Below are 14,922 nucleotides of genomic sequence, written 5' to 3'. Positions count from 1 at the left end.
GCATTGGGGCTGCCAGAGTCGTCAAACCAGGAGCGTGCTCCGCTTGAGGATGGCCCAGAGGGTGCAGGAGTCATTGTGTACAGATCAAGCATAATAATCGGAAGGCCTTGACATGCACAGCGTTGGCCAGTCAAATGGAAATGGAACTCCAGTTTTATCTGTGCCAGCCTTGAGATCGGCTCAGCCGACAAGGAAGTGTTCAACATCAGGAAATGCAGTTGAGACTCATTTTGTATTTTTTATGGAAAGATATTCCCTTACAAGTGAATTATCTGAGGATGACGATGATCAATTAGGTGTCTCCATACAGTCCTTGACAGAAACAATTTGGCCTCCGGCTTCTTTCAAGTCCATGAACGCACAAGAATTGCAGGCTGGGCATCGTGTGCCAGTCTGAGACACCACATGCTGTTGTCATGTGGGACTGAATGGGACATTTTTGTGCTCTATCGGTGGCAAGGTGTGAAACCTGAACTTTTAGGCAGAGACCGCTGATCTAGTCACTGTTAAAATGATGAGGAATTGCATCGGTGAGACATTGAGAGAAAGAGCTCCAGAATTGCATTATTGAGGTGCATAATATAACGTGGAGTTGTCATGATTGACAGTGGCATGACCGACGGTGGAGTCGCAGCCAGAACTGAATTTCGCCACCTTGCGGCACTGGGGTGCCATTGCTGGGGAACAGTTTTCTGGACCATTCTAAAGTCTGGAGAAATAATTAATAAGGAAAGGAGTCAGCGGAAGGATGCATTCATCAGAACACCATAAGTCTAAATGGGTAATAACTAAAAGCACATTTTCAAAACAAATTATTAAAGCATATTACTTTAAAGCACAGTTTTTACCCTGGGTATACCATCAATTCAATAAGGCCACAGTGATTCACTTTCAAATTGCACCTGCTCTATTAATGGCAAGGCCTGCAGAGAGGTATTTTGAGAGAATGCTTGTATTTCACATGCAATGTATATTAACCCCTCATGTGCGCTGGACAGCCGGGAGCCGTCTGACACCACAGTGGGCATATGCATCGGACACCCACTCACAGGGGAAGCACTGGCACACTTCCCTCCGCTGAGTCGCTCCCCATTAGGGAGTGATTATTTTGACTGTTTCTGCCTTGAGAGCTTTTAGGCCCACCTGCCCCAAGGGGGGCAAAAGCCACTAGACACCAGGAAAGTTGGTTTCACTAAGATGTATTTGGGGAGCGGCCCCTTGGGCAAGGGTCGCTCCCCTTTTGGGAGTGAATGTTTGGCTATATTTTTAGGTCCAGCTGACCACCCTCCCCCCCTCCCCCCCCCCCCCCTCCCGGCAGGTGAATTGTGTGTAGACTGGTGCATTATTTGCATATGAGATTTTAATGTTTTATTTCTCCTTTTTATTTTAGTGCAAAGCTTTTGTTTCCGTTGACGTGATTCCCGTTTGCGGTTTCGGCAGTGGTTGATCTGCAGTTTGCATAGTGGCATGTGCTTGGTAAGACATTTTTTTTGCTGTGTTTACTTCAAATGAGTATTATTGTCATGCATGAGAGAATTTTTTTTCTTTTTCTTTTTGAGGGGGATATGGTTGGTCCTTGCAGAGTATGCGGTGGTGAGTCAAGCTGTTCCTGGCAAGTGAGTGGTATCATTTTGGAGTATATAGGTCTTTGTGATAACGCCACATTTTGTTTATTATTTATTTTACAAAGTGTTTGTTGTTGTTGACTTGTTTGTCAAGTTACCTTTATTAGTAAGGAATGCGGCTAACCGCAGGATTACTGCTCAGCAGGTTGCTGGTATGCTTTTTTAATCTTCCTCTTACCATGATTATGAGACGGACTGCATTTGAGACAGAGGAGAAAATGCAATATTCTGGCACAGAATTTTCTGCCCACGAGGAATCATCTGATGATGAAGCTATTCTCAGTGCGGAGGAAGTGCCTGTTTTAGAGGAGGACACTGATGTGTCGATGGTGCAGCAAGAGGCATCTGGATTGCAGCCTGGGGCTGCATGGCGTACCATTGGAAGTGCTAGACTCTTGGTTGATCCAAACATGGTGCAGCCGGTGTTGCCTGTCTTTAGTAGTGTTGTAGGTTTTAGAGTGGATTGTGAACATTTTTTGCCTATAAATTCTTTTCAGTTTTTTATGGACAATGTATTTGTGGTTCAGATTGTTGAGCAGACTAATTTGTATGCTGAACAGTATTTGAGGGACAACAGTGCCAGACTTAGGCCCCGCACTAGAGCTACCCTGTGGACTCCCAAAAATCTGGATGAGATGAAGTTTTTGAGTTTAACTTTTTTGATTAGCTTAATAAGGAAGCTGTCCCTGGCTTCATATTGGTCTACCAGTCCCTTGGTGGCAACTGCCATATTTCCTGCAATTATGAATCGTGATCGGTATTGACTTTTGCTTTGGATGCTGCATTCTGTTGCTAATGCTACTGCGTTGCCACAAGATCACCCCGATTGTGACCATCTTTTTAAGATCTAGCCTGTTCTTGATCACTTTATAGATCGATTTTCAGAGATCTATGCTCCAGGGAAACAAATAGCCGTTGAAGAGTCTTTGGTCCTGTTCTAGGGCGGTTTGGTTTTTAGGCAGTTCATTCCTAGCAAGAGGGCACGTTATGCAATTAAGATGTATATGTTATCTGAGAGTAGGACAGGATATGTCTTTAATGTCCAGGTGTACACGGGTTCCACTATTGACCCCCCTGGATGTCCATCCACTTTTGGAGCTAGTGAGAAAATTGTGTGGGAACTTGGTAGAGGACTTTTTAACAAAGGTCACCATTTGGACTTAGATAACTTCACCACTGCTGTACAATTGCTTAAGGAATTGTTCAAAGTGGACGCTGTTGCGTGTGGTACAATCCGCTCTAACCGAAATGGTTACCCAAAAGAGCTTGTTTGCAATAAAGCTTGAGAAGGGACAGTGCAGTGCCTTGGGAAGTGATTAACTGCTAGCTGTGAAATGTGTGGACAGAAGGGATGTCTACATGCTGACTTCCATCCATGAATGTCTACATGCTGACTACCATCCATGATGAACATACTTTACCTGTGACTGTTTGGGGTCCGGTTGCTGAAGTGCGCAAACCTGTGTGCAATGTAGACTACAATAAGCATATGGGTGATGTAGATAGAGTAGATCAGAGGTTGGAACCTTACACTGCTGTTCGAAGGGCTTCCATTTGGTATAAGACTTTGGCCATCCATCTCTTCAACTTAGCAACTTATAATGCTTTTGTTGTGTTCAAGAAGTGTTCTCCAATGTCAAGGATGACTTTTGTTCTGTTTCAGGAGTCTGTGTGGGGCAGCCTTGTTGTAGTGGAACATGCAAGTGTTCCTAGAGTTGGCGTGGTGGAGGATGTGGAATCTCTTGTTAATAAAATATACAGTTTTAACTTTTCAATCACCCTCGTGCCAAATTCAACCAGTATGTGTGTACTTGAGGAACAGGTGGATGGGCAGTAATATTTGTCTTTTTTGTCCGTCTCTGCCAAGGTGTAGTTTGTCTCTAGGGAAAATCTACAAACTCTAGATATTTTTGTAAACTAAAAACCATAGGGAGTACCTTCTGGTGTGCCTCTCATGGATCCCAACATGTTTCCTTACCCAAAATGGCATGCAAACCTCAAAATGTGACTACGGACACACATATTCCCTGCATTACTGTGCCGTAATCTTTTGGAATCAGAAAATAGACAATTTTCTTACCACCAACCATTCCCCCAGGTATCCTGATAAAAATGGTACCTCACTTGTGAGGGTGGGCCAAGTACCCGTGGGAGTGAAGGGCCCAAAACTTATTTTTGGAGACATCAAAACTATGTATCCGAAAAAAAATCTGGTTTTGCAAGGGGGACGGGTCACCTGCGTTTTTGATCCCGGGCTCGGCGGCCATCTAGGGAAACCTACAAAACCCAGACATTTCTGAAAACTAGACACCCGGGGGAGTCCAGGGGGGTATGGCTTGCGTTGATCCCCCAACGTTTTCCTGTCCAGAATCCCTTGTCTGGGCACTCTGGACTTCGCTCTGGACATCAAAGCTGCAACCGGGAAGACTCCTGCTGTACTGATCTCTTCACCATTCTCGTCTGCTGCAACATCCATGCCTGTGCTCCATACAGGAACCTGTCCACGGCCTGTGGACATCCAAGACACCTGAAGGAATCTCCCTTGAAGTGAAGAAGTCACTTCGCTGCATCTGCAGGCACCGCAACTAAGCTGACCTGTCTGCTGATCCTGGGCTCCTACAGACTCCGAAAGGCTCAGCAACACAGGTGGTGGTTCGTCACATCTCTCGAGGCCTGCCCTGTCCGCTCACCAAGTTTGAGGCCAGTATCCCTCGTCAGAGCCGCAGAAACCAAACCCCTGTGCACCACGTCGCCTGCATCTGCAAAGCATTGTTGGCTTCCTTCCACCAAAATCTTCGGGCTCCAAGTAGCCTCAATCTCAAGCACCTCCAGTGACCAAGATCTTTGTCCTCACCACATCACTTGCAGCGTGGGTCTGCTTCTTTGGTGAGCTGCTCGAGGTCCTCTTGCGATTCCAGTGCCTCCGGCCTGTGTGTCCTATTGAGGGTCACCTTTGAATTCTTTGGGCTACCCTGATTGCTCAGGGCCTGCCCTGACTCCCCTGCTTGTGGTGAGTCTCCAGGACCTTGCTGGTTCTGATATTGCACCTTCTTCTACTTCCAAATTGGTTACAGCTTCCAAGGTTTGTTGGTGCTCCCGCCGGACACGGACGCCCCAACTCTTGACATCCGACGTGAGACAGTTCGTGTAAGGCTCCTGCTCTCCCACAACGTCGCCTGGTCCATACAGCTGCAGTTCCAAGGTCAAAGTAAACTCTTTTACATCACCTGACATAGGTGGGCATTTGTCTTCCGTGTCTCCTGGTCACTTCCAAGTGGCATAGACTCTGTCCCCTTTGCTTTCAGGTACTTCTCGACTTGAATCCACATTTGGGTTCCACTGGACACTTTTACCTTCTCCAGCAGCGGCATCTTCCTGAAGTCCTCCATTGGGTTCGACTGTGGTTTCCGATGCCACTTCAAACCTGTGCACCCGGCTCCTCTGGGGCAGGTATCCTGGTTCCTAAGGTATCCATGGGTGGGGTGGCCCTCCAACCTTCTGTCTTCCACAGGGTTTCTTCAGGGTCCACTGGGAAGGGTCCGTCTTATTTAAAATTGAAAACACGGCTTACACGTTGATTTGTACGGAGAACGCGGTTGTGTTCCTACACTGCACACAACCTCTGTGGGGCTTCTAGATACTCACCATGGGTGGTTCCTTGGGTCCTCGGCACTTCTACGTCCTCGGAGTATTGTCTTGACTCGAGTCGTGGTTCGCATACCACTATTTTTGTACATGGTTTGGTCCACCCCTGGCAACCACTGTGTATTCGGTGCTACCTACCTGGTTCTATTGAAAAGTATTGTGTGTATTGTGTATCTCCGGCCAGGAGATATCTAAATGTGTTAGTGAGTGTCTTATAATAAATACATATTTTTATAAATACACTGTGTGGTTCTTTTTCATTTAATCTATACCTATAAGATTATATACTGGTAAAACAAGATGCTTTACAAATTACACTCCTTCTGGACTAAGGCTGAAGGCAGCTCTCCACAGCTACCACTTACCCATTACTTTTGCAATGGATGTGTAAATTACTCGATTCTTTTTTCTGCAGTGGCAGTGAAAATATAAATGTACAGATACGCAGACACATACACCTGCACACACAGAGATTCAGATAAATCAACTCTCCACTGATCAAGAAAACATTTAGTTGAACGCAAAGAGATAAAATTGTGATGGTAAAGAGTAGAGGCACTGTTTCTGAAAATCGACACTGAGAGATTGCCAATAGCTGGAAATATCTGCGAGCATTCGACTAATCCTTCTTTGTGTTTTCCTCAGTGAAGATAAAGAGGGCCTGTGCTACACTGATGCAGAAGCCAGTATGCTTGATCAGGCGAACGAGCTTTTGCTTAGAATATCGGCACTGCTCGGAATACTGGAAGGGTTGGCTCAGCCATTCATCATGTCAATTGTGATAAAATCAGTATCACAGAACTAAGCAATTACAGAACCAAGTAGATGAAGTTCACTGTGTAGTGTGTGCTACAAAACTAGTTAGTGTAGTACGTAGTATGCATATTAACGCGCACCTAGCTATTCTGGAAAGTAACGGTTATACCTTGAAAGGACCTCCATGAACTAGTCCTCATAGATGGCTAGCGTTTATTTGACATCCTCATCTGTGTCTCACGAGTTTGTTAGAACAGCACAGGCCTTTGCAAGAAAACATACATTATGTAATCTTTTGGAAAAGCAAGGACAAGAAAACGTAACCAGTGAAGCCCGTTGTAACTTTTAAGTTGTACACTACTTTCACGAAACTTGTACCTTCTTGGATACGTTCCAAAGTGCACCAATTACAATGCACGCCTATACGTTAAAAAAAAAAACAGACTGAGAAGTGTACCTTATATGACTGAATCTCCCATTACCTAGCCTCATCGCCCCAGTAAACCTCCATGTAGAGATCAGTTTGTAGCAAATTATTAATGAGCAGCTACCAGCAACAGATGTACTATGTAATGAAAATCCAATGTGACACACTAAACCACAAGGTCGAAAGAGATATGATAGTCTTATATTTTATTTACAGGTTTATATCCCACTTCATGTACTTTGATGTCCATTATCCTATAAAGGAATTTGTTAAACCTTAGAAGAGGAGACGGACCTTTACATAATTAATTTTCTGCTAAATGATGGGAATCTGCAGCAATAATATGACTTTTCAATTATGCCCCTCTAATAGGGACTAAAAGTACACTTTTCTGGGATACATGTTTTTGTTGCAACAGTATAAACAAATTGGCAGACATTTTTATCTGGAAATAGGTGAGAATCATGCTTAGATATAAGATAATACTCAATAATGAATGGTAAGATGCTGATCTAAGAAGACGCGGTGTGATTGATATTCCTGAGGCAATGCTTTCTTCCTGCCATCCTGTGTTGTTTCCCCACTAGTATGAAATGGCACTGGAATGCAATAAAAGGAATACAGGTTGGGTACGTGTTAATGCACAACTGAGGTATCCACTAGTTATAAGTGACTTACAAGTCAAACCTTTGCAGTCACAGAGATTCCACGGGTGTACGTACAAGCTTGTCAAAATTACAGAGCAATGCACAGATAAAAGTACAAAGAAACAAGATAAAAATCGCTGAGAAAAGACTCATTTTTAGGTCTAGCTTGACAATACAGCTGTCTGCAACATTAGTTTTTACCAATCCTTTAAATGTATAGATAGGGGAGATTTGGGCTCCGCCCACTAGAGCATTACTCTATCCCCTCATGTTATTAACTGTTTTGTGTACTATTCTACCTCCTTTCAATAGCTCGCAATGGATCGGGCAATATTTCACATCTTAAAAGTACACCGAATAAGCAGATATTAAATTATGTAACTCATACATGCAATATATACAGAAAACAAACAATCAGTTTATTATTTTCTCATGGCAGCGGGCTGTTTTAAATGTTTTAGTTAGAGCTCAAGATGCAAGCTTTGACCTACTGGTCTTACCAATGCTGTTTTTTTTTTTTTACTGGAATGAAAATACTTTTTAGAAAAAGTATCTACTTCCCCTATTAAAATATTTGTTAGCCCATTACCTATTTAGAATGTTACAGCTCCTCTGTGTAGGGTGCTTTAGTTTCAGGTCTAATAACTAAGAGTATTGAATCCACTTTTGCTGACAATATGATGACCGCATATTTTGCTGGTACTGTTAGATCATTTTCACCATAAGGCTCAGCTATGAAATACGAAAAAAATGATAATTGGTGTTAAAATTACCGTCAATCTACTTACTATGATATATATTAATTAGCTGTTTAGCCGCTGAGTATTTGAATTCACATTTCAAAAATGTGTCAGCCCGTCTAGCTAATTACCAAGCAGAAGAAACAGGTGGGGGGGGAGCGAGGGGGGGGGGAGGACACAACTCATTACAAATTACACAAAGGGAAGCTAAAATTAGATTAAGTAAACACGGGTTACACTCACAACTTCGTATAATGTCCAACAATTAAAACCGGTGGATTTTTTACAAAGGATGAAAATGAGAATTTTTTCAGAGTTTCACTTTTGAGCTAAGTCTGAATGTACATAATGTGTTTTTCCGCTAAACTGTAGAGGAGGGACCGTAAGAAATAGGGTCAAGCCCATCACAGTGGCGGTGTGCACAGTCTCAAGAACTGGGAGTCTGGCTGGTTTTCTGAACATTACTGACAGTGGAATGGACCAATCTATGAAAACATAAAATAAGTGACTTAAGTCAATAAAGATCGCATAAGGCAGTTTGCAAACATCTTGACCAGTAACATGAATCTCTGTCATTGATTTTAAAGGTCAGTGATGTTCAATTAAAATAATGTGGAATAAAATGGCCTTTTCCCTATGATTGTATATGCTATATTATAATTCAAATATGTAATTCTTGCATGTGTGAAAGCAAATTTAAGGAATCAGGAAGGTGCAGGATGAAATCAGTCTCAAAAGAGAGGTACATTTCATGTTATATTTGATTCCTTGCAGAAAGAAACGCTGTCCAGGTTCTTACAGTAGTTATCATTACCATTCAGGTTTATCAATATCGTCAACTACTACTTTTCAAATAGAAAGCCCTATTTTACTCCATTCCTGTTAACGTCACCTCCCACCTCTGCTAGCTAAGTTAAAAAGCTCCTTTGTTCGGTGACTGGGAGATCACTTGTTGCTTGCTTTCAAGATCAAATAGATTATATTAAGTTATTTTGGGGATGTTTGCTTGGCATTGCTGTCATCAGCATAAGCAATCAAAGTAATAAATTACTAATAGAATAACGTATTCAAATTTAAAAGTAGCATACGGTAGACAAGAAATTACCCTTTAATATAATAGTTTTAAAAAAGTAAACTAAGTTGTGTTACTATTACTTTTCTATTATGAATATATTTACATAGGGAAAGATTTAAATATACATGTACATTCAATGACCGTCCATTCTCAACAGAATGTTTAGCAATCTACTTAATGATTTTAATGCAATAATTGTTAAAGACTTCCAGGCAGCAAAGGAAGAATATGCAGACATTTCATAAAAAGAATTGCAAAAGGCTGAATATCCCCATCTTGGGACAAGCCCCAATTATCTATTATTTTAGTAAGAGGACACGTGGTATCTATATTGCATACCGCTGTTCAATATGGAGTTAAAGACAAAACGATCTATTCTAGAAAATGGCATTGCTCCCTTAAAAATACTATAATTAGAAAGGAGCAGTACAATCCTTAACAATCATTTTGTTGACAAGCTGAAGACGTTTTTCGAAATCCATAAAATTCTTGATGGTTTACTAAATTTTCATTCCCACAACAGTATTGGGTTTGTCCTGTTAGGCATCCAAGATGATCTGAGGAAAGTCCCTGCTTGATGCAGTGTCAGTGCCCTCATCCCACCTGAACTTCCGGCATCATTTAACACAATCTACTATTCTATTACACTTGACAGACGCTGGAACTGTGAAATGCAAATGATAGCCTTAGTGGAACTGTAACTACAGCAGTGATGATTTCTTGATCATGGTAAACATGCCTAAAGGAAGACCTCATGTAGGTCGTTTGAAGCCACTATTTCACATCTTAGCTTCCAAAATAAGAAATTGCTGATTAGCTTGCTCAGTGGAAAAGGTTTACATTCTGGTTACAAGTGAGTGTGTTTTTCCTTTCTCGTGATCTTAGTATTGGTCACCTGTGTACTCTGTTTTATTAAGTCATGTGTAGTCCCCTGGAAGACTATGTGTAAAAAGCTTACTGAGTTCGCTCCAATAGAGGTTGCTGGGGAAGTCTATGGTCGGCCGAATCTGGGAATTCATGGGCTACTGATCTTCCTTTTTTAACAAACCCTTTCAACTTTGATTGGCATGTGCACATAATTTGTGTGCACATACACATAATTTGTGTGCACATAACTAACAGCGGAAAGTGCCTGCTATTGATCAGATGAGGAATGCAGTTAGACAGGACTCCTGGTGATTCCTCCAGAAACCAAAGATGTTAGATGAAGGTTATTCCTAGGGGAAACTCTGGTGCCGAACAGCGAAGCACACAACTTACTGACCGCTCAAACAGGGCAATCGTGGTTTGAAATTTATGTAGTGTGAAGCCTGATTATGTTTATTGACTTAGAAATTTGTACTGAAACTGTCACCTAGGCATGTGATAACAGGATAACCCATTTTGGTTAGTGGCATGGTGGTGTGTTGTGATACAAGGAGTTAGAGGTGTGTATTGAATTCAAGGTAAGGGCAGGAGGGTCGAGCAAAGTATGGGGGCAATTGCTGCCAGGAACCACTAATACAGACCTAAGCAGATGAATGTGTGGATGAAAGAGGTGTACTGATTTAGCTGCCTTGGAATCTCTGTGAGACCTAAGCAGCTTTAATGGTGGGGTATCCAAACGTACCTCTCATACTACATGAGAATAAATAGGAAGAGATGTTGGACTCACCTTAAAGCTTCTTACCCTTTACACAAGCTATGCCACAGAAGGAGCTGCCGCCTAAGCCAGTGGACACCTAATTGTGTATTTGGTGGTGACTGAGGGTATAGTAAGTACATGGGGCAAAGAAATATGAGGCTGCCAAAGCCCCAGCAGAAGGGACTTGCAACCATGTGAGGTACCTCCAGAATGGAAAAATCATTTGCAGATAAACTGAAGATTGGGTTAAGACTACTAATGTTAAGGATAACATCTATTTTTCAGCTGAAGGTACCTTTGACATTGAGTGCTTGAACAATCTTGAGAAATGATTGTAGGACCCTAAGTTTAAACACAGTCCAGAACAATGGGCAACCTTTTTAAATGAGAAACATAAATATGTTCTATATGAGGAAGCCATGAAGTATCAGCAAGAATTTCAGATGTGGAGACTGAAAGACACCCACAAGAAGCTGGGTCACGAAATGTGTCCCTTTTAAGGGCCAGGCTCAGGTTTGTGACTTCACTGCATTGCCTCCTTCTGGTATATATCCCAAAATTACCAGTCAGAGTTCAGAAGCGGTACAAGTAAAGGAGGAGGATATATTAGATGTTTTGAGCTCCTCCATACCAGTGGGAGATGCTGAGAGTACATACACTTCAAGGCATGCCTGGGAAGACAGCAGCACCGGTTAATGGGCCCGGGGATGGGACACAGGCAAATATAGTGCAAGTGAGCACAGAGACTGCAACAAGCAACACCACAACAGGTGCAACGAAGGATAGCCACAAAAACAGCTCCCTTGCCACCCAATGCAATTGTGTTCATTCAGCATCTCACCGCTATGGAGTTATACATAGGAGTGGTCAGGCTCACAGTCTGTTACTTAAGATACCCTAATAATGATTACAGCATGAAGGGCAAGAGAGCTTGAGAGAGTTCCCAGATGTAGCCGAAACACCCCTTCAACTAACAAAGAAGACAGTGATGATCCCAATGACATTACCTCAGTCCAACCAGATGCCGTTGTGCCGCTGTGAGAGACCTAGGCCCTACAGTAGGTGAACGATTCACCAGTCATGTCACTCGATCTCCTGTTGATCTAATGTATGACAAATACCAATTCTCTAACATGTGCTAGAACCTCCAAAAGTTCTGTGAAACATTACAGACTGTCTGAATGTTACAAACCTTACTGGACTGATATGAATTGATTGCAATGCCCTCTTAAGACAAATGAAGAGAAGGGTTGGATCTGAGAAAGAGCAGATTGGCCAAGGCAAGCAACTATTGTTGAAGCTGTTCTTATTGCCACTAGGGGTGCACTGCTTGTTTCTAATACTGAAGTATGTTCTATAAAACCGATTGGACCCAGATTAGTAATTTCATGAGGTGACACTCCTGCTGATTATCTAGATCGTTTGAAAGATGTGTTTGATAGTTATTCTGGTACTGCCAATGCTCCTGAAAATGCTCAAGAAGCTGTAGGTGTGACTTTTGCTCGGCATCTGCATTGGATGGCAAACTAATGGTAGTTCTGAACTGCTTTACACTGAAAACCATTGAGTTGTTGTACAAGAAAGAAAAAAAGTGTATTGAATCTAAAATAATGTCATTTCAAATGCTATCTTTGTGTAAAATGAACGATGCTCTGAGCCAGCAGAGCATCACTCGCACAAACTAGCGTGATGCTCTGCTGGCTCAGAGCATCGTTCATTTTAGACCTCTTGCAATCGCACCTCAAGAGTGTTTCAACTGTTTTAATGTCCACTCAAGATTAATACAAAGCACAGAAGGACGGAGTCATTTTTATAATTAGTCTCATTACATGACAATACTTTGCTCCCATCATAATAAAGTGTCACTCTAAACGTCAAACCCAAGACACTGAAATGTCACACATAAGCACACTATGACCACTGAAATGTCGCACATAAGCAAACTGAAAACTTGTCAGCTATGAAAGTTACGCTTATTACGTTAGAAGACCAAGTCGTTTTACTCCCATGCCAAACTATCCGCGTTTTCTTATATTACAGATCTGTCCCTTTGAAGGGCTCAACCACACGTTCCTTTAAATATTTAGTACGTGGAATATGGGGAGTGGATGTGGTCCGGCGGCTGCGCTGCCGCCTCCGGTGCAGGAAACCAGGGTTCGATTCTGGGCAAATCACGTAATCTTCTCGTGCCTGAATGTGTAATGTAAATACGGTGCTATGTAAGGCGCTCCAATACCTTCGGGTCGAATTCGCGTTATATAAATATGCAACAAAAAAAATATATATGTTGCCCATTTCATATGCGTAAAAGTGTAACTTTCCAGCGAAGAAACAGCAGTAAAGAATCTACGAACATTAATAGGCACTGCTCTTCAGATAGTAATTACAGATACATACCTCAGTGCATATACATTAAAACATTTAATTTGTCATCAGTCTGTAAGGAATTTAGGAATTTAAAATGTAATAAGTGCGACAAAGAGACCATTCTAGTTACTGGTTGAAAAAAACAAAGCGTTCTCCGTAGTATATAACATTGCCTGATATTTGGACAATTCATTTTAAAACGTCGCAATTGTTACGTAACTTTTCCAAAGACGGCGAAAGGGCAAAAGGGGGCGTCCACCGTCTGACAGTGATGACAGAAAGGACATCTGCTGCGGTGCACACCGCTTAGCTATGACGGGCCCTCCGTACAAGGCTTTCGTTATCAAGTAACCGGCAACATTCGCTTTTTTACCCAATCTTTAAGCGTCACGTTGTGAAATCAGGTCAACAAAATAGAGAAACTTTTGCCAGGTCAGCCATACACACGTACCTCCCTTTACGCTACTCCTGAGTCCGCTACACCGAGGTGGTTAAATCAATGCGGAGTACCCTGGCTGCAGATTGTTTTTCTGCCTGTTGCCGGAGCCTCGGTCCTCAGCGAACCACTCAGTGTGCTACGGATGTTATCTGCTGCAGAGTGTGCCTCAAGATATTTCAGTGAATTGGGCTGCTGGGGACGCCTCCAGTTGCTGCGGGTGTCTGTACCTGCAGTTCGCAGTCTTTGGGCGGCAGTGTCACTCTGTCCTCTCACTGTGCTCTAAAACACGCCTTCTGCCCACAACAAAACAAGCTCTGCCGTTTCCTTAGCGACAGACAGTAAAACACTTGAACTGCCAACGGCAAGTAGGAGGGTCTCTGCCCCATCCTGGCCAATGAAAACAACGTGCGCCCTCCCCCTCCTCCCGTAACCGGAAGTACAGACAGAAAAAGTTGAATGAGGTGGCCATCTTAAATTATTTCCCAAAATGCTTTCTCACTACACTTTAATTGAAGTCCTTCTAAGTCCTTCGCCAAGATAGCTCATTGTTTTTAGCCGTAATGTTAAAAAGAAAGGCATTCAGCAGTTTTTAAGTAGAATGTGAACAGAGAATTTTGTCTTCTTGAAAACTATTTTTCTGTACTTGTTTATACCTAACAGGAACCACTGCTATTTCCCGTACGTGTTATGGCGATTAAGAAAAACGTCGGAATAATTTTCTTGACAAAATCATGCTACGCGTCACGTTTGGATTGCTAGGGCCGAAAATTCCATTTTCAAAATGGCCTCGGATAAGTTGGCGCGGCTCGAATGCTTCACGCACAAGAGCTAGACGAGTTTAAGCCTTTGGACGCTTTCAGACGCCGAAGGCTCTGTCTCCGCCCCGGTTGAGCGTGTTTTGGTTGAGCACGTGCTTGAAAAACGCTAAGTGAATGTTCACCACTCTCCTACGACCAACACGAGTAATTCTAACGTGCAATCGGTGATTTTAAAATACAGGCGATAGGGACTGCTCTTTAGCCTGGCCGAAAGACTGAATATCGGTCAGAGCTTGAATGCTCAGAAAGTGTGCACACATTCTGTGCTGTCTGCATATTTTAACCACTTTACTGCTAGGGCTTTGGCCCCACCCTAAGCCTTTTCAGGCCGTTTGGGATAAATAGCTGATCTTCTTAAACCTTTACATAGCTGCCAAGGTTTCAGATTGCCATGTGTGACATTTTCATAATTTCAGTGTAATTATGAGTAACATATCAAAGGCTTCGAATGATGACACTTTCTCGTGGGCAAAACCAAGCACTAAAGACCGGGAAACATAAATATAAAAAATTACAGATGTGTGCGCCATAAGTTTTGCGTGCAGTTTCCAAAATTTGAAAGACCAATTAAAATAGTTCACTCTGTTCGATGCTCAGCTTTCAGTCTGACTCACTGTAGTGGCAGGGATAGAGGGAGTCGAGACAGAAATGCTGATTGATAACGTATTTATTTGATGCATAAATGCAAAGGCCCACGAGGAGCAGGCGGGGATACAACCGCCCGTTAAGCTCTCCGCGCTCTTCTCCCGATCCTCTCCC

The 14,922-nt window shown here is 42.6% G+C and overlaps 1 protein-coding gene across 5 annotated transcripts in view; it reads right to left on the bottom strand.

Moving 5' to 3' along the window:
* The window catches only part of C5_2H7orf57 (chromosome 5_2 C7orf57 homolog), a 240,495-nt gene extending 226,846 nt beyond the window's left edge, over positions 1 to 13,649 (bottom strand). For 3 of the 5 annotated variants that reach the window (XM_085607396.1, XM_085607395.1, XM_085607397.1), the window contains exon 1: positions 13,358 to 13,626. The gene's annotated coding sequence lies outside the window, so the exon portion shown is untranslated. Of the gene's footprint in view, positions 1 to 13,357 lie in introns of all 5 variants that reach the window. The other 2 variants (XM_085607398.1, XM_085607394.1) reach the window with 2 other exon arrangements.
* Positions 13,650 to 14,922: the final 1,273 nt, after the last annotated feature.

Source organism: Triturus cristatus, chromosome 5_2 (assembly GCF_964204655.1).
Source record: "Triturus cristatus chromosome 5_2, aTriCri1.1, whole genome shotgun sequence".
In the NCBI taxonomy this organism is placed as follows: Eukaryota; Metazoa; Chordata; class Amphibia; order Caudata; family Salamandridae; genus Triturus; species Triturus cristatus.
Note: the sequence above shows the minus strand (reverse complement) of the source record. Positions and strands in the feature narration are given on the sequence as shown.